The sequence below is a fragment of the Strigops habroptila genome, chromosome 9 (assembly GCF_004027225.2).
Source record: "Strigops habroptila isolate Jane chromosome 9, bStrHab1.2.pri, whole genome shotgun sequence".
NCBI lineage: Eukaryota > Metazoa > Chordata > Aves > Psittaciformes > Psittacidae > Strigops > Strigops habroptila.
The window spans coordinates 42,269,934-42,278,584 of NC_044285.2; positions in this window are offsets into that span (position 1 = coordinate 42,269,934).

Consider the following 8,651-nt stretch of genomic DNA (forward strand, 5'->3'; position numbering starts at 1 on the left):
CGTGCTCAGAGGAACTTTACTCGCTGTAGCAGCGCTTGTGAGCCCCGTTCATGGAGGATCGATTGGGAAGTGACTTGAGAGAACGTTTGCCCCTCAGCATTCACCATGTCCAGGTGTGTCAGGCCATGGAACCCCACTGAACCTCCACAGAACCCCACTGAACCTCCATAGAACCCCACGGAACCCCCATAAAATCACACTGAACCTCCATAGAACCCATGGAATTCCCATAGAATCCCACTGAACGCCCACAGAACCCCCATAAAACCCCAATGAACCTCCATAGAATCCCACTGAACCTCCATAGAACCCCACGGAACCCCCATAAAATCACACTAAACCTCTTTCAAGTGTGATGGAATGGAAATGGAATGGAATGGAATGGAATGGGATGGAATGGAATGGAATCCATCATATGGATGGATTCATGAATGGGATGAATGGAATTCCCATAGAATCCCACTGAACCTCCACAGAACCCCACGGAACCCCCATAAAATCACACTGAACCTCTTTCAAGTGTGATGGAATGGAATGGAATGGAATGGAATGGGATGGAATGGAATGGAATCCATCATATGGATGGATTCATGAATGGAATGAATGGAATTCCCATAGAATCCCACCAAACCTCCACAGAACCCCACGGAACCCCCATAAAATCACACTGAACCTCTTTCAAGTGTGATGGAATGGAATGGAATGGAATGGAATGGAATGGGATGGAATGGAATGGAATCCATCATATGGATGGATTCATAGATGGAATGAATGGAATTCCCATAGAATCTCACTGAACCTCCACAGAACCCCACAGAACACCCATAGAATCCCATCGAACCTCCATAGAACCCCACGGAACTTTCATAGAACCCAAGGAACCCCCCATGGAACCTCCATGGAACCCCTATGGAACCTCATGGAACCCCTATGGAACCCCAACCCCCGTAGAACCCCATGCAATGCCCATGGAACCCCTATGGAACCCGATGGAAGCCCCACGGAACCCAAAGGAACCCCCACGGAACCCCAAAGGAACCCCATGGAACCCAATGGAACCCGTCACCGGGGGCAACGGGAGAGTATAACTGCCCCGCAGAGCACAAGCTGCCAGTGCAGGAGACGACGGCAGCTCCTGCACAAGAGCGGAAAGAGGTGGGTGCCGATCCCGTCCTTCGGGTGTTTCAGGAATGACCAAGAACACCTCGACCGGCCTCAGCGGAGCCGCTGCTTTGGTCAGCGCTGTGCGAGTGCCGCTGGCTCAGCCGCAGCCGAGCGCTCCGGTGCCTGAAATCCTGGGATATGCCTTGGTTCTTGGAGGGAGAACAGGGGCCTGTGGGGACGGGACAGGGGGGAATGGCTTTAACCTGACAGAGGGGAGGTTGAGATGAGCCCTTAGGCACAAGTTCTTCCCTGTGAGGCTGGTGGGACACCAAAACGGGTTGAACGCAGAAGCTGTGGCTGCCCCATCCCTGCTCTAGTGGAAGGTGTCCCTGTCCCTTGCTTGGAACCGGATGAGCTTGAAGGTCCCTTCCAACCCAAACCATTCCATGATTCTGAATGCCCCAAATTACACCCAAGTCACCTACGGGCAGGGACTTGACGGTGCTTTCTGCAGTAACGGACACGCTGAAAAATCAAAGGTGACGTGGAACGTACAGACACCACGATGCAGGACGGGCACAAAACCTAGGGAAACGCGTGGCATTTTGCTGGGTAGTTGGAGTTTTCCACTGCAATTTGAGGAATTTCCAGGCGATTTCAGAATTTACGGGGTTTATTCTCCTTTCAGCACCCCGAGGCCATTCCAAGCTCGCTTTTCTATGTTCTCAAGTGCCTCCAAGTTGTTCCGCTCCTTTTCTGCCATGAGCAGGGATTTGATGGTTTCTTTGGATTTGTTTTGTCCAGGTGTCCTGAGCGAGAAGATAAAAACCTATCCATCAAGAACTTTCTCCTCTTCCTCCTCCACAGCCACTGGCAATTCCATCCAGCTTCGTGCGGCCGTGTCAGGTACGAAAACCCCTCACACCTGCACTCAGCGGGTAGTAGGACAGGAGGGGGATCCATGGGCCTGTGGTTGCTTCCTCCCAGGCCAGATCGGATCCACGGGGTCCATCTCCTGAAGCTTCCAAGTGCAAAGGGAGAGGAATTGGTGAAATGAGGGGAATTTGGGGTTCCAGTTGGTGATTTGCACCAGCGAGGATGTGCCAAAGGCTGAAGGACTGTCTTGGCAGAAGGATTGGAATGTTGAGCGGGTTTTCCTCTCTTCCAGGTGGGATGGACTCCAGGGACTCTGGGCTCTGCCTGATGGAGGATCCGACCAGCGCTGGGCCGTGAGTGATGGCACCGCACTGGGAATGCCACAAACCTTTGGGAAAGGGGCGCTGAGGGAACCAGCGCTGTGGGGTCGGCGTGTGGTCGCTGCGAGTGGCGCGGGCTGCGCGGGGCTGTCAGCGTCCACCGGCCACAATGACGGTGCCACCAAACACCCGGGGCCATTGTGGCGCAATCCTGGTTTATTCCCAAGCCAGGCGTTGGAAAGACCATTCCCCAGACGTCCTTTTCCATCCAGGGTCATGGCCTCAGCGCTTCTTTGCCCGCTCACTCTAAGTCTCAAATGAAGCTCTCACCTTTGGTCAGGGTTTGAGGACAGTGATACATCTCTTCACCCCTCGCCTTCCTCACCTCCTCTTTCTCCTTACTGCAGGCACATTAACATCGGTGCGGCCTATCAGGCAGAGATCCCAGAGCTCTGGGATCCATCCCATTTGCAGCAGGAGGAGGAAGAGGAGAAAGCATTCTTGGTCTGGGACCCAGAAACACCTGACCGAGGTTTCTTAATGCTTTCTTCCAAAGGACCCCCAAGATTTTCCTCCCGTCTCCCGTTGCCCCTTGTTTGGACAGAACCTTGACTTTCCCTTGTTCCCGTTGTGCTTGCAGTGACCGAGCTCCTCGCCATGGCCACCTCCAGTGATGTGCCGCGCGCCAGGACCATCATGGAGCGTGCCCTGCACTGCCTGCACGAGGCGCGCGGCGACGTCCTGGTAAGAGCAGCTCTTGGGGCGTCATTAATAATGCTCTGGGACGGCCTCTGTGTCCCTGGGGCGAGCTGGAGGCGCTGCCAGGTCTCTGCTCCACGCGCTGCAATCTGCTCTCTTGGCTCAAGGGCCCGGTTCTTGTTGCCGCAGCCGCGTTAAGGGCTGGTGGAGCACGGACCTGCCTCGGCGTGTGGATCATTCCCACACCTTCCCGCGGCCGAGGGCATCCTGGAGCGCTGTCACCAACGGGTTTTTCCATTCACTTCCACAGGAGGCTCTGGAGCTGCTGCGCCAGGGGGGTCCCCAGCCACTAGAACACCATCCGCTGGCTGGGTACCATTATGCAGGTAACCTCCAGCGTGGGGCTCTGGGCTTGGGCAGTTGCTCTCTGAAGGAGCAGAGATGTCGATAGGGCAGTGAGGAGCTGTGCTGACGTCCCTGTGGCTGCGTTGATCTCCTCATTTACACCTTGCGGGTCCCTCCCAGGCACGGACACGTGGACCCTTTACAACCAGCTTCCAGCCCAACCATGTGCTTTGCTTAAACACTGACCTGCCCAAATCCCCCCAGATCCCCCAAACAGAAACTCGGGAGCTTGGCTTGAGGGTGATGGTGGAATTGCCAGAGGAATTACAAATCCCTGCATGTTTTCTACCTTCCAGGCTCTTTAACACCATCCAGGGCAGGAACTCCCACATGAAGATCCACCGCCGCCAGCGGAAATAACCACCTGCGGGCTGAGCTCCTCCACTCAGACAACACCAGAATGCAGCAGCCTCGTTGTTGTTTAGGTCCCCTCCCGTTGTTATTTCCCTTGTTCTTCTTGTTGTTCTTGTTGTCGTTGTTCCCGTTGTCGTTGTTCTCGTTGATGGTATTGTTGCTGTTCTTCTTGTTCTTCATATTACATTATCCTTTAGTTAGTATTATTGTTGTTAGTAGTAGTATTCAGGTTTTATTAGTAGTCTTAGGATTCCGCTGTACGTTAGAGGTAGTAGTAGTGTTGCTGTACGTTAGCTATTATTATTGTAATTAGTATTAGTATTAGGTTGTTCTCCAGTTCTTGTTCTTGTTATTACTGTTAATATTTCATTGTACGTTATTTATTATTATCATTACAATTGGTAATCCATTGTACTTCGGTTATTAAACTGTTCCTCTCTCGAGCCTTTGGCTTTCCCGTTCTTCCCATTGTCACGGGGGGCAGGGGCTGAGCGAGAGGCAGGGGCTGGCAGCGGCGATGGCACAAGAGATCCCCACCCCTGCAGCCACGCCATGCACCATTCCCTGTTTCTGTCCAGTCCCTGAGCACCAAAATCAATTCAGCGGAGTCTCGGCGCTCCCCGCGGCAAAAATCCCCCCCCAAGGCAAACTCTTCCTGCTTTCAGAGGGGGGAAATGTGGGAAATGTCCCCGGGACGTGCTCACACTGGTCAAGGTTGGGTAAAAACCATCTTCTGAAGCAATAACTCACAGTCCCATTTACTCTCAGTTGCCCCCAGAAATGTGCTGATTACCTTTTGGGGGTCCCAATTACTCCCATTTACACCCAGAGGCTCTCGAGGGGATCCCAGTTGACCCCCACAGGTTCTGGGTTGCCCTCAGGGGTTCCCAGTATCCCCCAGGGGATCTCTCGTTGCCTCCACAAGGCTCTGGGATGTTCCCAGTTCCTCTTAAGGGGCTGCCAATCACCCCCAGAGGCTCCCTAGCGGTCTCAACTCTCTAAAGGGTTTTTCAGGCATCACTCCTGATTACCATGGTCACCATGTCCATGTATCCCTCCATGTGGTGACAGATGTCCCTGTATCACGAGATGGCCGCAAGGCGGAGGATTCCAACAGCCCTGAGCAGATCATCCGGAGGGTGCAGGAGGTGCCGGCTGTGCTGTACCTCCTCCAGCAGGCCAGGGGCTTGGAGGAAGCCTGGGTGCCCCTGGTGTTCAGTTGGTGTTGGCCAAATTCTACCTCCTGGTCCCTGGCTGCTCCAGGGATGCTCTGTAGCGTCCCCGGGATGTTCTAGGGGTGTTCCTGGGATGCTCAGTGGAAGCTATGGGTGTTGGGGGGGTCCCTGAGAAGCTCTGGGTGTCCTGGGATGCTCTGGGGGTCTCTGGGCTGCTAAATGTGTCCTGGGGTGCCCCACTGCCCCCCAGAGGGGCACCCCTACAGCCGTGTGGCACCAGCTGCCCTCCAGCAGCGCCGTGGTCACCTGCTTGTGCACGATGCTCCTCTACAGCCTCACCTGGTGGGCACTGGGAGCACTGGGAGCTTCTGGGAGGGTGGGATCTGAACCCCCTGAGGTCCCCTGGGTAGGGCTGGGACCACTGGGGAGTCCCTGGGGACAACTGGGAGCATCCCAGAGCCTTGTGGAGGCAACTGGGGGATACTGGGAACCCCTGAGGGCAACCCAGAACCTTTGTTAGACAACCAGGAGCAACTGGGAACCCCTCGAGAGTCTTTGGGAGTCTCTGGGGGTAACTGGGGTAACAGTGAACCCTGATACAGCAGAAAGATGAGTAATGGCCCCTGCTTTGGCTTGTGTATGCTGCCTGTGACTTCTCTGTCACCTGTGTCTGTTCCAGGCTGAAGCACCGGAGGTCTGTTTAGCTCCTCAGGTGGAGCTGGTGGTACCATCCATCGTCCCCGACACCCAGCCTGGACCTTTCCCAGCCCTGTAGCGCCTTTCCTGAGCGTGCCAAAGCTTTCCCCTTTTTGCTGGATCACAACGCGGAAAAGCTGCCACAGGTTCCCAGGTGAGCGTTCTGGTGTCTAAACCCATGTTGGCTGCTGCTGATGGTGTTCTCCATCCTCGCAGATAGACAACGGGAGTTAGGCTGTAGCTGTGACTGCACCAAGATTTCAGCCTTCCCTTGGGAGATGGGACCAAAAGGACTCTCTGGTTCGTGTGGTTCAGCTTCCAAACCCTGTGTGTTACGTGTGTGGTGCTGCTCTTCTTTTGCACCCGAACGCTGCAGGTTGGATTCAGGAGCACTCGAGCAACGTTTCGTGCTGTTTCAAGTGATGTGCACGGACTCCTCTCCAGGGGCCGGGTTTCTCCCACTGCTGCCTTCCCTTCTCACCACCAAAAGGTTCTTGCAGTGGGGTAGGAGCTGCTTTTAAAAGCCTTTACTCACAATCAGGTCAAAGTCACCGTATTTGGACACAGCACATTTCAAATCAGACACCCCTATTCTTTTGCTCGTGTCTGTACAAAGGTTTATTCCTGCTTTCTGCAAGTCAAGCCCTTCATTGCCATGTAAAATCCTGCTTTCCCTCAGGAAAGCAATTTAATAACTTGGTTTACAGGGAAATGGGTCAGTGCAGTGGTTCATTCTGTACTTCACTTTTCTTACTTTTACATCATTTTTTTAATTAGAAAAGTTTTCTATTAGCATTTGCAGGTGGAATGTAAGAATTAAAAATCAAATTTATTCCTTCTTTTTAGACCTTCCTGTGGTCATCAGTTTGCTTTTACTCACCTAGAAAGAGATTTCCGCCTCATTCCCCAACAGAAGGCTCCTGCTAAAACTGTGCTTTCAGGCTACAGGCTCCTGCCAGGATCAAAACGACTTGACAATAAGGGGAGAGTAAAAGCACTGCGGAGTTTTCGGAGCAGCAATAAATAAAGGGCAAGGATAAAACTGAGAGGCTGAATCAAGCCAATAGGAGAAATAGGGATAGAAAAGGGCACCCATGGAGGTGGCTGTGCTGTGGGAACACAGGACCAAGCCCTGACTGGGGGTGATGGGATGTGCCATAGGGATGTTGGGAGCGAGGGCCGCGGTGCCTGCGCGCAGCATTGGCTCCCCACTGCTGCTCCCCAAACCCTGGGAGCGTGACTCTGCTCTGCTCCACTCCAAATACTCCAGGATATCACCAATTATCAATGCAGGAAGCCCAGGGGCAGACATCCCTCTGCTTTTCTGTCGGAGAAGCTGGGGAAGCTCCTTAAATGTAAGTTTGCCATGGACATGTTCTCTCTGTGAAGCAGCGTGCAGCCACGCAAAGGGGCAGCAGCAGAGGCAGAGCAGCTTGGGCAAGCTTGTCTGTGCAGAATAAAGCAAAATGGTTTGGTTTAAATGTGAAGTCTGCTGCATGAGGGACATACGTGACACTGTGGAGGAAAAGTCTTTGAGCTTCCTCAGTAGTTTTTGGTGTCATTTGAAGCACAAGCTGAAGGCAGCAGTTCCTGGGGGTAGGTACATACCTGCAGCACATGGTTACACCGCTGAGTGGCTGCTGGGTGCTGTAGATCGACACTAGACGAGCTTATTAATCACACCCTTCTACACCAATCCCTTTTATTTTCATCTCACCCAGCCCCAAACCCTCCCACATCCTGAGGCTGCCTTACTCTACTCCTAGTGCCAGGAACCTCCACTAGAGAGATGGTGAGGCGGGCGCCAAATGAGGTGTTGCCGACTCCTGTAACCACTCACAAAGCAACCCAAAAAGCCACCTTATCTACCCTCAGCATTTCCCTGCACCCCTCCTCTGATGCAGAAGGCGTTTCTGGCAAAGGTCAGCAGCTCACATGGTATTCAGCAGTATCCTGCTTTGCTTGCACTTCTCACCCACCCTCCTCGCCCTCCTGGTTGGTTCCCTTTCTGGTTCCAGTGTGGAGGGGAAATAAAGACATCACCAATAATCACTTGTTAGATAAATACCAGCCTCTTCTTGGAACAGATTCATCTCCTTGCACCTTGGTTTACTCACCATCACAGGCCCGTCCCACAGGGATTTCCACATTCTGAGACGTTTCAAGCCAGCAGTTGCTGTTTTACAGGAGCAGAACACCCTGCACACAGAAGTTTGTTTGCAGCCCTTCGTATGAATCCCAAACACACACCTTGCACCAGCCTTTCACCACCTGGCTGCTGCTGGCACGATCCTTGTCCCAGCAGCCCTTGGGATGAGGATCCTCACTGCTGGTTCTTCCATTGTGCTGACGCTTTGCTCTTGTCCAACCCTCTTCACTGTGGTGTCTGCAGTGACTGTGACCTTGCTGGGCACTGGCAACGTTGCAGAAGCAATTTCCCCATCAGAATAGTCATCAAACTACATCTGCTTGTGAAATGAAATACATCAAAGTCCTTAAACACTACAAAAAGAAGACAAGAACCCCAGCTGCTGTGATGTCTCATTTGCTTATACAAGTACTTGCAGACAGGTGAGATCTGATCTTGCAAGGTGTAACCCAAATGGGAACTAAAGGCAGCAGACACCACAGGCAGCCCTTGAATGGATCATGAGCATCCAGCTCCCTCAAAGCAGTGTCAGCTCCTCCCTGCTGGATTATCCTGGGCAGGATTCTCAGAGCATAACACACAATGAAGCACCAACATGGAATCACTCAGGATACACAACCACAGGGTAACTTAAAGATCCCCACTTGCCTCACTTTTCCAGCCAGGATTCACCCCCCTGCAAGTGAAGTGCCAGCTCTGTTCACATGCAGACTTCTCGCCCCATCTCCCAGCTCTGCCTGGAGCACTTTGGGTTCTGAGCAGTGAGAAGAATAAACGCCACAAAGCAGAGCCACCCATCTGCAGTACGAAGGCAGGCAGATGTCAGAGGGTGAGACAGCACAGTAATGCCTACAAATAGCCAGACCCATTTTT